The 14137-nt window shown below is 37.7% G+C and overlaps 1 protein-coding gene across 3 annotated transcripts in view; it reads left to right on the top strand.

Annotated features, from left to right (window-relative positions):
* Window positions 1–795: 795 nt before the first annotated feature.
* Window positions 796–14137, top strand: part of LOC142100695 (actin-binding protein WASF3-like) — a 133845-nt gene continuing 120503 nt past the window's right edge. For 2 of the 3 annotated variants that reach the window (XM_075184425.1, XM_075184423.1), the window contains exon 1: window positions 796–950. The gene's annotated coding sequence lies outside the window, so the exon portion shown is untranslated. The remainder of the gene's footprint in view (window positions 951–14137) is intronic. The other variant, XM_075184424.1, reaches the window with a different exon arrangement.

Genomic DNA, 14137 nt, shown 5'->3' with positions numbered 1-14137 from the left:
TGTGGGAGGCTATACTAACATGTCACCTGAGGCACTCTGAACTCTAGGCAAGCACTGAATGCAAAGGACACCTGCGGGTATAAGACACATTTTTCTGTCGCTGCTCTAATCCACAATTCACACGATCGCAAAATTGTGCACCTTGGGGTCTATGCATCAAGCATTTTTGACACTTAAAAGATGCGGAATTATGGCACTAGGTTTTCAGATTGTACTTCATTGTTAGGAAATATAAAAAGCAATGCAAAAAGATTTCCCCAAAAAATGCAAGTTGCACTGATATGAAAGAGCACTTGCACACATTGAACCACAGTTTGTAGTATGTTGCATAAGAGTATGAGAAGCGGTAGCATGTAACTGAAACACAGTGTATAATGGTTGACATGGAAACAATGATCTCTCAAAAGGAGATAATGAGGTATAGTTTGAAGAAAACTCCTCCATTCCTGATATTTTGCAGAGGTTTTTTAGAATTTTACGGAATTGCGTAATGCTCTTAAACCTCTAGTGTATTTTGGATATATTTCTTTTTTATAGAGCCAATAACCTTTACAGAAACTCATGCTTGTTTTGTATAAGTTATAGATGAGAAGACTATAGAAGGAGGTGGATGTCTTCATTTATCTATCTGTAAACGACATCCATTTAATCTGGAAATGTAACAAAATGTATTGTTGCAGGAGTTATGCCAGTGGTAATGTCAGGGTTAATCCACGGTACAGATGTTCCCCTCCCTCCCCTGGCAGAGCTCCCCCCTCCTCCCAGGAGTGGATGGCACACAGTCTGCATGTCAGCACAGCCTGTGCGCTCCGCATGCGCGCTGTCCGCACTGCAGATTAAAGGGAGAAGCAGAGTCTCTCCAGCCCGGGGCAGCGTGATCTGCAGAGACTCCACTCACATACATGGCCTCTACAGGTAGGACACCCAAACAGGAGGAAGACGAGCGAATGGTAGGAACACATGATTAATGATATTGGACGTTTGCTGAAATGGTGATCCAAAGAAACAACCAAAGGTGATGGATGATTGAGATACTCACAACGGATATTTTTATTGAATGGCATACTGTCCTTACTGTATAGTAGCCATGAGAACACACAGCCGGTGCTGCCTGCCAAGGAAAGGGTTACGGGAAAGCTTAATGTAACAGGAGCTATTGGTTTTGCAAGACTCTTGTCACGGACGAGCCAGGATATATCTGGATCTGTATGTTCTGACAGGCGAATAATAGGATCCTGTCACGGGTGGATCCTGTGCTCAGAACGGGATGAGGATGTTGCTGATGGTGGGGAAATGCATCCGAAGTGGGGGAGGGAGGGAATTGGGGAGGGGGAATGATGGATGAAGGGGGAGTTCCGAGGCTCTGACACCTTGTTTACACCCTGACCATTGCACAACCCACGCAAGCCCCTGTGGTTGCATTAACTGTTTCAATACAATAACATATTTCTTATTAGCTTCGCGCATTTAAATCAAGCCAACATTTCTTATTATCGTTCCTATCAGACTCAAAAGCAACTACCCAGCATTGCTATGCTCCATCCGCAGTCGTTTCATTGTATGACTGCAGGTGTGTGTTCCTGTACCTGTTGCCTTTAATAATCCATTGGTCTAGACATATTAACCTATTTACTAATGAATCTACTGTCCCCCAACTGTAGCCTACATATAATCTTCGATAACTTTTCCCTTGCCACAGCACTTTATAGTGGTTAAAGATACCTTTTAGTGACCGACCTCCCAAAACCCAAAATTGAATTCACACTTTATATTGACCTTGTGATATTGCCCTTTCTATAGATTTCTATGGCTAAGTTTGCTACATTTACTCTATGAAACTTTTCATTATTTTGGTGGATGTACTGTAGAAAAATTCAGTGTTCAGAGTTGTTTATTTAAAATAATATTTCATAACAAACACTAAGTGAATGGAATAAACGTTTTCGATTTTCTTATCTGATGTCATTAGTTCATAATCATACTTTTTGTAACTGGACTTGTACTTAAAAAAAAGAATCTACATTTAAATTGAAAGCGGAATAGTCCAATAATGTGTTGTACCATTGAAACAATTGTTCTGAATTTACAGAAGAGTTCTTAATTGTGTCCAGATTATTGCTAAATGCAGTGAATTTTAACAGCTTTTTAGTTCTACTTCTCATGTTTATTAGCCATGCACTAGAATTATCTAGGGGAATTATAAGGGGTGCTCACTAATTAATGGCTTAATAGTTTTGATTTGTTTTTTTGCTTCTAGATCTGTGAATGATAGTGCTTTCATAACATTCAAATACATAGAATTAATGATAATTTGTCCACATATATAATACAATACCACAAGAATTACCATACGATTTCCACTGCTTGTTAGTGATACCAGACGAGCATCACTTCTTATTACCGCCCAAGTACCACTGCTTGCTAATAACACAACAGATTAATTATTTTTTTATTGTCAGAGTGTTGTGTTTATTGACACCAGAGTAGCATTACTTGTTGTTACTGTCAGAATATCAAATGTTTGTTATTGACAGTAGAGTATTTTTATTTGTTACTATGTTTAGAATATCACTGTTTGTTACTTATACCAACAGGTTCAGTCATTTAAAATGTCCCACTTATCAAATGCTGCTGCTTGCTGCATGGCAATATGTCCGGTGTGGAACATATTTGGGTATCACGTTTGACATGTGGTGGTTAATGAACACTGACACTTGCAGTCAGAGGAAACTCAATTGATTCCAATGCGTACATTTGTGGTGAACAAGAGTGAATAGAGAATGCAGCATCAGAAACATTGTGCCACACTCTAAACACTCTCAACCACAAGTGTAAATGGTAGTGGTATGGACGCTATGGACCCAATGGGTTCCATTCCTATACCTATTTAATACTTTTATTAGTGCTAGTAAAAGCAGTAAAAGCAGTTATTTTGACGCAAGTGTGTAAGACAGATTGGATGATCTATCAACAAAGATTCCTTATGAGATCTGCTATTTGTGTGTCTTACTGACGGAATATTGTTAACTGTCAGAAAAAATTGCAGCATGTACTGTATACATGGCTTGGCAACTTATGTCATACTTACCTACTTTTTCTCTATTCTGTCTCCGGGAGATGGGCGTGACTGGAGGGCGGGAGGGGGCAAGGCAAATCGCGGGAATGTCGGTTTGTCGTGGGGGAGGGGGGGGCAGGGCCAAAATGAGGCGATTCACCCCAAATCACGTCATTTAGTGGTGGCTGCAGCAGGATGCAGGAGATTTGCTAGCTCTCCTGGGAGCCCGGCAGACTGACCCGAATTTCGGGAGTCTCCCGCACATTCCGGGAGAGTTGGCAAGTATGACTTATGTTTGATGGTCAAGCCCAACAGTTGCAGACAAGCAATATTCACCAGGAGTGCATACAACATGCATATTTAATCTGTGTTTGATTTTACATACCTGTCCCAGGGCAAACCCCATAAATCTACATTAACATTTCTGTTGGTGTAGTGTAAACTATAAAGCACAAATAACATAATCGGCATAATTAGACTCAATAATAATGTATAAATGACCTATTTAGATTATTGCATCAAGAAAAAAAAGCATTTAAAAAAAAATAAATCCTATATTTTCTTTCCCCAGAAACCTGCCATTTGAGACTGCTGGCTCAGTCTTTAGCATTATAGGCACATCCCTGTGTACTGTACACTGGTAGCAGAAGAGATGTTCTGTGTTGTGTGGACATTTAAAATGTACTGTATTCTATTGGATCTGTATTTTATACTATTGGCATGAGATATGTATTGTTCCGTTGTACTGTGTACAGAGGGCACAAGATCTCTTCTGTATGCTGTGGGTATGGTACATACTGTATACTGGTAGCAGAAGAGACATATTGTATTATGTGGGTATTTTAAGTTTTCTGTATACTGTGGACATGGGTACGTGATTGGTACTGTATACTATGTTCATGGGACTATGCTACTGTATTTATGGTGATGTGGACCTTGTACTGTGTACAGGCGCAGCAGACTTGTACTGTAGGCATTGTAGCTGTACTGTATAAGAGACAACCTGGGATGATGAAAATCAGTGAGACTTTACATACCACAGAAAAAGTGCTAATGGTTTATGCAAATTTCCTCATCCAAACTTTTTCGGAAGCCACTGTGTCTAAAATCTGCCCTGGGACCACTGCTAATTAATGTTATAGTGACATTACAGGTCTACTATTTGTTAATGATGTTGCTGAGAGATGCTTCTTTCAAAAAACATTGTTTCAGAATATATATTTGCTTATTTAAAGTACACACATATTTCAGTGTTAATCCTTTTGGTGGAGCTGTCTATGTATAACAGTCATGCTTATAAATTGACAAAGCCAGTGAGGTTACCACTCCAACCTATAATTACATACAGCCCATCCATCATACTGCACATTTAATTGCTACCTGTTTTACAGTTAGTGACACTGCTTGTTACCTGTACATAGGGTAAACCTAATTGTTATTTACACTAATGTACCATTGCAGGCAACCACTTCTTTCTACCAGTTCTACTTTGTGTCGTTGTCACCAGAATACCATTGTTTATTTCAGAGTACTGCTGTGCTATTAACACGACAGCACTAACATTACCTGGGTGTCAAAACTTGTCATATTCATTCCCTTTGTCATGTAGAGTGTCATACAGTTGCTTTTATATATAAACATCATTATATATATATATATATATATATATATATATATATATATATATATATATACATCCAGGAAACAACTTTACCAAAATGCCCAGATAGGTGACTTATCAAAATTGATGTACAGGAAAAATATTCTGCGATCAGTGGCAAATAATCAGAGGTTATCTTTTTGTTTTGTAACTAGACAAATGGCAGTCATAATCTGGGTTACTATATATATATATATATATATATATATATATATATATATATATATATATATTTGTTATATAATTTTTTATTGTCAGTTTGTTATTGTCACTGCCACAGCTTGGTTGCTTATCATTTCAACTTGTAACTTTGTCACAATGTCTGCATCTCTCTGCACTCACTTTCAAATAATTATCAAAGTGCCCCTGTACTAGCCAAAGTGTCAGAAGAAAAGTAGGAGGCTGACAGTATCAGGGTGCAAATACTAGTACAGTACATCTGATTGTGGTGTACAGTGTAGAAGTTGGGTTGTCCACATTGCAAAGCTGCTATGTTAGTGTATAGTGTGGCATGCTAACTCTATAGGTAAACCATTCATTAGTAAACAGCCAGTCAGTGTATTTGTGGTGGCATGAGATAACAATCTTCTTTAGCAGTAATTTTTATGTGATGGGTTGTCTTATCTTATATTTGGGTAAATGGATAGGTAGCAAAACGCTGTACTTTTAAAAATAACAATAGTAATTAGACAGGATGTGTTTTGATAGGTCATAGTGGTTACCCTGACCACACACAGCAATTTGGATATTCAATATGATTGTTTAAACTACATTAGTTAAAAATCACTGCATGTGCGGGTCCCAAGTCAATAACCATATCCGAGTAAACAAATGTCATTCTGGACAACTTAAAAATCCATTGAGCAGGGCACACAATTGGGACCACTTATTCCACATTGATTTTCTCAGAATATCCCAAATAGTACACTCTGATAACATTTGCCAAGTTTTACTCCTAGGTTATAATAAAGGTCACTCAAGATAAACATTTTTCATGTGAGACAAATTATGCATCATATCGGAATCTGCTCCACCCTTTCTTAGAAATACCTCCCTCGCAATTTGTTCCCATTTGTGCTTGTGGACAATTATTTTGCACTGCAACAATTTAAAAGCTGAATGCAAATTTTGGCATGTTATACTCAATATGGCATGCTAATTGTTACTATTATGGCAAGATAGAAGAGGCAGCACAATTGCCAGAGTATATAATGATTTCCGTGGACAGACTAAATTCCCTCATGTCAGAGGATGATGCAGTGGAGGTGTTTGAGGGAGGGGCGACAGATTATTGAAATCTACAGAGCTGTCCAGCAAGCACTTTAATGAGCAGGGTTCTCCCTACCATTAGTTTTCATTTCTGCATTTATATTGTCAACTTGTATTACCCCTGTTTTATGTATGTCTTGTTTTCCCAACTTTTAATTCAGAGAACTGCAAAGGAACAAGTATAGTGCCTAATGGCAAAGCAATACCCCCCTCCCGCAGGTAGATAAACGGTTTCCTGGGCTGGGGATTTGAAAGATTTGGATACAATTTAAAAACCAAGCATTGAAAATTGCATTTATCTTCTGCATATAATCCTTATTTGTTGTTTTTCTTTGTTTGTAAGTATTTGATGTTGTTAATAAAAAGTTGTTTTAAATAAAAAAAAACAGGTAGGGGTCTCAAAGTATTGAGTCATAATTCGACAGGTTGCAGCCCTAACCACATGTAGGTAGAAGTACTTATTACAGGATGCAACAGTAAGAAATGTTGTTTAGAATTTTATCCGCACAAGTTAAACAACAATTACAGCCTCATTGAAGCTGTGTTTCAATAAAAAAAGTAAAAAATAATTTAATATATATATATATATATATATATATATATGGCCATGGCCTTATCTGTGTGGCGTTTGTATGTTCCCCCTGTGTTTGCGTGGGTTTCCTCCGGTTGCTCCGGTTTCCTCCCACACTCCAAAAACATACTGGTAGGTTAATTGGCTGCTATCAAAAAAAATTGACACTAGTCTCTCCCTCTCTGTCTATCTTTCTCCCTCTCTGTCTGTCTATCTGTGTGTGAGCGTGTGTCTATATTAGGGAATTTAGAGTGTAAGCTCCAATGGGGCAGGGACTGATGTGAATGAGTTTGCTGTACAGCGCTGCGGAATTAGTGGCGCTATATTAATAAATGATGATGATATGTATATGTATATATATATATATATATATATATATATATATACATATAGTATTGATGCATGTCTCCTATAAGTACGGCAGTACAATATCATTCCATTCTAGGATCTTCCAGAATTATATACTTTTCTATTGTGAATTGAATTCTGATTAGTCAAAAAAAGTCACTAAAAGAAAACAGATCTCATTTTATACTAATACACTCAGGACGTGCTTATTTACATGTAACTCTCAATAGCGATATATAGATATATATATATATATATATATATATATATATATATATATATATTTATATATATATATATATATATATATATATATATATATGCAAATATATTTGTGCTCTCTCGGAGGCCTAGAGCAGCACAAGGTAAATAGCAGCAGACACTACTTTGTGTTTCATTTATTTACTTTTTTTTGTTTCTTTACATTTGATAGTTTTACATACTAGATACACATGTATGTAATTGAAGCCCCTGCTAATGGATAGTTAATTACAGCTTAGGCATCTGTGAATCCAAGTTTTACATAGATTGAACATCTGGTAGATGCTATATTTACATACCCAGAAATTGGACTCTGCCATTTGTCCCTAATTTCCAGTCCTAGGTTTTAAAAAATGTCTCCCTGGTAATTTATGTGCCTGAAAATGAGCCTATTTTCAGAATTGTAAAGCGCACTAAAATTCCACTTTTCTGCAAATTAGATGCAACTCATACCATCTATTTTTATTCTCCAGTATTTAGAACTTAACATCAATTCAAGATGGTTACTTAAAGTGCAAAACTTTATGATATATTGGGAATATGCCCTTTATGTGTTCCCATTGGAGAAATGGGTTAGGTCCCATACATAAATAGGCCTATAAGTCTTTCTGTGAAATATAATGTTTCTCTTTTACACTATGCCCTCCTGGAAGAAGTTGCCTACAACATTTTTTCCCAATTTATTTTCTAATAATCTCTCTAGCCAAATTTGCTCCCTAGAACCATGATGCTTGGCTGGACACTGGGAAAACATCTGGGAGGATGAAGCCATCATATCCCTCCATTGTCCAGAAAACATTCTTGTATCATGATTTGCCCAGGACCCAAACACTTCTGAATATTCAGATATGATATCAGTAAAAGCTGCCGCCTCTACCACTGTAACACCGTCTGCGTAGGCAACCACCCTCAGAGGTTTTTTTTACAGCCCCAAGACCCCCTTATCAACCATCTACCATCTAACCTGCTTATGAGAGGATCAATGGCAAATACATATAGCAGGTGGCTCAAGGGTTAATCTTGCCTCACCCCTGAGACCAACCTGAAGGATTTGCTCACTCAATATCAATCACAGGAAAGATCTTTGCCTATCCATACAAAACTTTAAACCAATCAACTCATTGTCCCGGGATGCCATATCTTACAGAATTTTATACTATAGAGAAGTGAATGTGGAACTTTGAAGTGTTCAAGGTAAAATTAAGTCAACTTTGCCCATGTTTTTGTTGTGTATCTTATGGCAGAGGGCCCACTTAGACCATAAGCAGATGTAATCTGTATGATTCTTGCTGATGAGTATTGTGGTGAATATCAATGCAGCCTCAAAGCCCTTTAAATGTATCGGTTAAATATGCATTTTGAGATCTTATTTTTAGTTTCCAGTTGTCCTACCTTTATGGAACAATCTATTTACAATAAAATGGTCATGTGAAAGTATATGCTTTATATAGTTCTTGTTGATACATAAAGCAAGTTTACTACAATGTTATTTCTTCAAAAGTCTCTGTCTGATACTAGTAAGTATTCTACTATCTGTCATGATCATTAGGCCACTGGATGACACTGTGCTTCTGGAAGAGAAGGTTTAATGTGGTAACTCCTACTGGAGAATAAGTTACTTCCAAATGTTTTATTGTATTAATCATCATTTTTATAAATAAGGCCTACTTGTATCACATTTAAATCTCTCAGATATATGTTCATCTCTGCTTCTTTTTAGGCCATACACATCAGAGATGGCATCCATAGTATAGTGTACTGCATCTATACAGTGTGTTGTGTGGTACAGTATGTTTGTGTGTGTACTGCATAGCTGCTATTGTCTGTTTGACTTCATTTTATGTCTTGTGTTTTAAGTTCACCGTTGGAAATAGAAGAGAAGAATATACGGTCGGCGCTACTAGCGCGGGTGGTGCTATGGCCATATGAGCTGCTTGAATAAGGAGTTAACCACACTTCTATTTATGACTAAAAGTAAAAGAGTTTATTCAGCGCTCCTAAATACAGTCATTTTTTTATATTTTTATTCTATGTAATGAGGTTTGTTGGATTTTTATTTTAAGGAGTATAAAAATGTTTTGTAACAATCAATATATTTTCCTTAAGCGATAGTTTGGTCATTTTGTTATTTAAATGCCCCTAGTGTGTACAAAAAATTGTGATGGAGTATGTCCAGCGTTGTGAGCCCATAGTCTGTATCTATATATAGTGTGTTCTCGTATATTGATAGAGTCCTTAGTCTCCGGTTGGAGAATTTTATGTCCCTCTCTCTTCCTCTTACGAGTTTGTGTTGAAAATCTAATTACCTTAATCAGGCATTTTCTTATGTGTCTTTTTAGGTGCTTTTTTTTCTTTCCTCTGCATTTCAATGTTTCATCTGTCTGTAGTTGCTGTTCAGCTGTCCTCATGCATGCGGGGCTTGTACAAAAGAGGATGGGAGAAGGAAAGAGGAGATACACATTGTGAAGTCTAACAAGCAATATCTTTATTGATTACTTCGAGGTTAAGCTTTCATTATGGGTAAACATGGATCAGACACCACATAAAAACCTCTGACAGGTGAAGTGAATAACATTGATTATCTTGTTATAATGGCACCTGTCAAGGAATGATATATACTAGGCAGCAAGTGAACAGTCAGTTCTTGAAGTTGATGTTTTGAAAGCAAGGAAAATGAGCAAGTGTAAGGATCTGAGCGACTTTGACAAGAACCAAATTTTGATGGCTAGATGACTGGGTCAGAGCATCTAACAGTATGCCGTAGTTAGTACATACGAAAAGTGGTCCAAGGAAGGACAACCGGTGAACCGCCAACAGGATCATGGGAGCCCAATGCTCATTGATGGGTGTGGGAAGCTAAAGCTAGCCCGTCTGGTCCAATAAAATCCCACGTGCTACTGTAGCACGAATTGCTAAAAAAGTTAATGCTTGCTATGATAGAAAGGTGTGAGAACATACAGTGCATCACAACTTGCTGTGTATGGGGCTCTGTAGCCGCAGACTAGTCAGAGTGCTCATGCTGACCCCTGTCCACTGCTGAAAGTGCCTACAGTGGGCACGTGAGGGCCAGAACTGGACCATGGAGCAATAAAAAAAGGTGGACTAGTCTAATGAATCATGTTTTCTTTTACATCATGTGGACAGCCGGGTATGTGCGCGTCATTTACCTTGCAAGCTGGTGGAGGCAGTGTGATGCTCTGGGCAATGTTCTGCTGGGAAATCTTGCGTCCTGGCATTCCTGTGTATGTTACTTTGACACTTACCTTCTACCTAAACATTGTTGTAGACCAAATACCCCCTTCATGGCATTCCCTGATGGCAGTGGCCTCTCAGCAAGGTAATGCGTCCTGCTACACTGCATAAATTGTTCAGGAATTTTTGCAGTATTTGTTTGTAGGCCATCCCAGCTGGCTTGCTAACATACCCACAGATCAGTTTACGAGAGTCAGGAGAAACTGTTCAGATTTAAATAATTAAGCCACTCCAGGCTAAGAATTACATAAACAATTCATATAAAAATCATATGACCATAAGACCATAGATGAAGCATTCGGGAAAGTGAAAAACACAGAGAGAGAAACACTCCTAGCTTACAAATCCAGGAACCAGAGAGATGAACACACTGACAACGTATACTTCATTTTAAAAAACCCTACAGCAGCAAACCCTAATCACCAAAATTGTCAAGAAACACTGGCACATTCTCCTCAAAGACACCACTCTAAATATGTTTCAAAAACTATTCCAATCGGAGCTGAAAACGAATCCAAAATGCAGCCCAAAGTACCTGAAGTATCAAACAATAAGACAGGTTGATAAGAACTGGAGGGGGAGACCTAATGTGAAAAATAAATATAGAGGTAGCAAGCTGAATTTTCAACTTAAAGACACTAACACCAAACATTCTTAATATTGACTTTGATATGAAACCAGTCTTAGGTCAAGAGAGATCTATTACATTTAATATAACTAATGTACAACGTGCAATGTAAGAAGGTGAAGGTCCAAGCCCTCACATAAGATCCCTCTCTCTATTATAGAATACCTCCACATTGAAGAGACAGAACAAGAGCTCATCACTACTATAGATCCAGTTAAATACATAATCATCTCTAAGTTAGACCCAGTTTAACTTCAGATCAACATAGTATACCATCATTATCTACACATACGAAACCTACAGTACAGAAAATGACAGGTATGTGACAGACCATAGGAACAAGAAGACACCATTGGTCTTCACCTGATGGGATTAGCCAATAAATTCAAATTACATTACTACCAGTGATTCTAGACAATAATTTTGTAAGATGCACACATATAAACCTACCTCAAACACATCATGTCGTCTCAAAATAAATAGAATCTTCACATACCACGAAATACATAATAACTATTTAATCCCTTGAGAAAGTTCAAGATACGGATGAAACGCGTTGGGGAATACATAAATACACGTTATTTTATAACACAAAGATTGACAGTAGAAACAACTGAAAAAACAAGGTAGTGTCGGCTCCCTCAAACGAGGGAAACCAAAGACTGCATAAATCATTCCAGGATCCACCATTTATGTCAGATTCAGGTCCCTCATACACAACCAGCGACTGAACACTGAACACAAGCCCTGTATGCACGAAGACGAAAAACAACAGCAACAACAGGCAGACAGAGCACTGAACGCCGACAGAAGAACTACTCAGGAAGGAGAAATAAACAGCTATAAGAATGCCTAAGAAAACGACTGATTAAGGTAATTAGATTTGTAACACAAACTCTTAAGAGGAAGATAGAGAGAGAAATAAGACTCTAACTCTCCAACCGGAGACTTGGAAATCATTATACGAGAACGAACTATATACAGAAACAGACTATGGGCTGACAACACTGGACATACTCCACCACACTTCTTTACGCTCTAGAGGCATTTAAATAACATTAAGACCAAACTGTCCCTTAAAGAAAATATATCAATTGCTACAAAAGATTTTCATACACTTTAAACTAGAAATCCAACAAAGCTCAGTATTTAGAATAAAAATATAAAAAACACGACTGTATTTAGAAGCACTGAAGAAACGCTTTTATTTTCATCACTGAAAATAATCTGTAGCTGGGACAAGCTTGTAAATTATTATTTTTTTGATTTTTTTTGTACATTCCATGGTGACTGTTTATGAAAGTAAATAACGCAGTTTATACAGTTGTCAGTTATATCTCCTAGGATGCTGATTGGCAGAACTTAATCAGGGAATTTGAAACATTTTAGGGCCTATTTACTAATTCATTGTTTTGTATTGCTGCTTATGGCAGAGATAGAAAATCACTGATCACCATGATTTATCACTATAATCTCACCAAGGCAACTGAGCGATATTCCCTCACAGATACTGGCAGAGAGTGGTAAGGCTTAACTTACTGTCTCTGGGGCATATGCCCATGCATGGCCAGGTTAGCTGGTTCTGAATGAAAAAAATGCTTTATTCAAATGAATCAAAGTCTTTTTCATTCATTATCTTCTGTTAATGCTACCCTGCTTTGCATTTGGAAGCTATCGCTGGTGAGACCTGGCGAAAATTATGTCCAGTAGAGATTACTTTTATCTCCGGCTTTAACCACTTGATAGATAGGGAGAAACCCTATCTCCGGCGATAATAACTTACCTTTTGGATGTTTAAAGTAAAATAAAAAGTCAACTTTGCTCAATGTTTGGTTGTGTATTGTAATGCAGAGGGCCCACTTTGGACAGAGGCGGTTGTTTCCTGTGATTCACTTATACTGTGATTATTTTCTTGTTGGCAAGCAGTGTTGTGAGTATCAAAGCAGCCTACGGATTTCACTAATAAAAGAAGTTAGTGTCTCCCAAAGTACACTAGTATAATCCATACTTGCAAACTATGGCAAGCTGACTTCTGGGAGCTCCGGGGGGAGGGCTCAATGAATCTCGTCATTTGGCCCTGCCCCTAAACTGTCATCACAATTTCTGGCCTATTACAGCAGGAGGCGTGGCCACAATGATGCGGGAATCGCGTCCTAAGCGCCGTCCCCGCCACTTAACTAATAAAGTGTCTAGGAACTGGAAGGATGTCCTGCACTCCTGGGATTACAGGAGGACTCCCAGAAATCTGTGAGTCTCCCGGACATTCCGGGGGAGTAGGGTAGGAAACTATGGTATAAACGCTTGCACTGAACACCAGTGAATATATATTCCAGTCTGTGCTCCCACATATTAGCCTGTGTCCCTACAATATACCAAGCTTATGCTAACTAAACATTAGTACCTAGTGATTGAAGCACTGACTACATTCTAAAAATGACTGCCACTGCCCCCATTTTGGGTAGGCCCAAGGGTGCTCTTTAACATAGTCCCATAATCCTTTTAACATTTTAAAGACTGAAGAATTAAAGGTCTTGGTAGTTGTTCCCTGGTTATCAATATGCTGCAGTATGACAAGTTTTTTTTAGCAGCCAGTTAAACCAAACCAGACAAGACATTTACATGGTGCTTTCAGTTTGAATGAAGAAATCATGATAGCTCTCAGTCACCAAACAGTTGAAAACATAAGAATGTATGTATAATACTACAAGTAATAATAACATGCTAAAAATGTTTTTGTTTTGCTTTTTTTTTAACCTTCAGTCATCACAGTATTTTATTAAACGATCCATCCATAAACATAATGAACAGATTAGATGGAGATAAGCTGGCGTTTGCTGTGCAGTATTTATATACATGTACAACAGAAGTAGGTCTATAGACTTGTGTAAATCTTTATGATAGAGCATCTGTTAGAAGTCAGAGACAGCTGTGCAGGAAGTTCGGCTGCAAATAGAGAAGAATCATTTAAATATGCAACCTCTATATAAGACAGCATTACATTTACGGATTCTTGTGCAAACTTTGTTGATACTTTTTTTGGCAATAAAGTACATTTAAGTATAATCTTTTTTTTTCGGCCTGAAGCAAAAACGA

Source organism: Mixophyes fleayi, chromosome 9, assembly GCF_038048845.1.
Source record: "Mixophyes fleayi isolate aMixFle1 chromosome 9, aMixFle1.hap1, whole genome shotgun sequence".
Classification (NCBI taxonomy): Eukaryota; Metazoa; Chordata; class Amphibia; order Anura; family Limnodynastidae; genus Mixophyes; species Mixophyes fleayi.
This window is presented reverse-complemented; position numbering and strand designations above follow the sequence as displayed.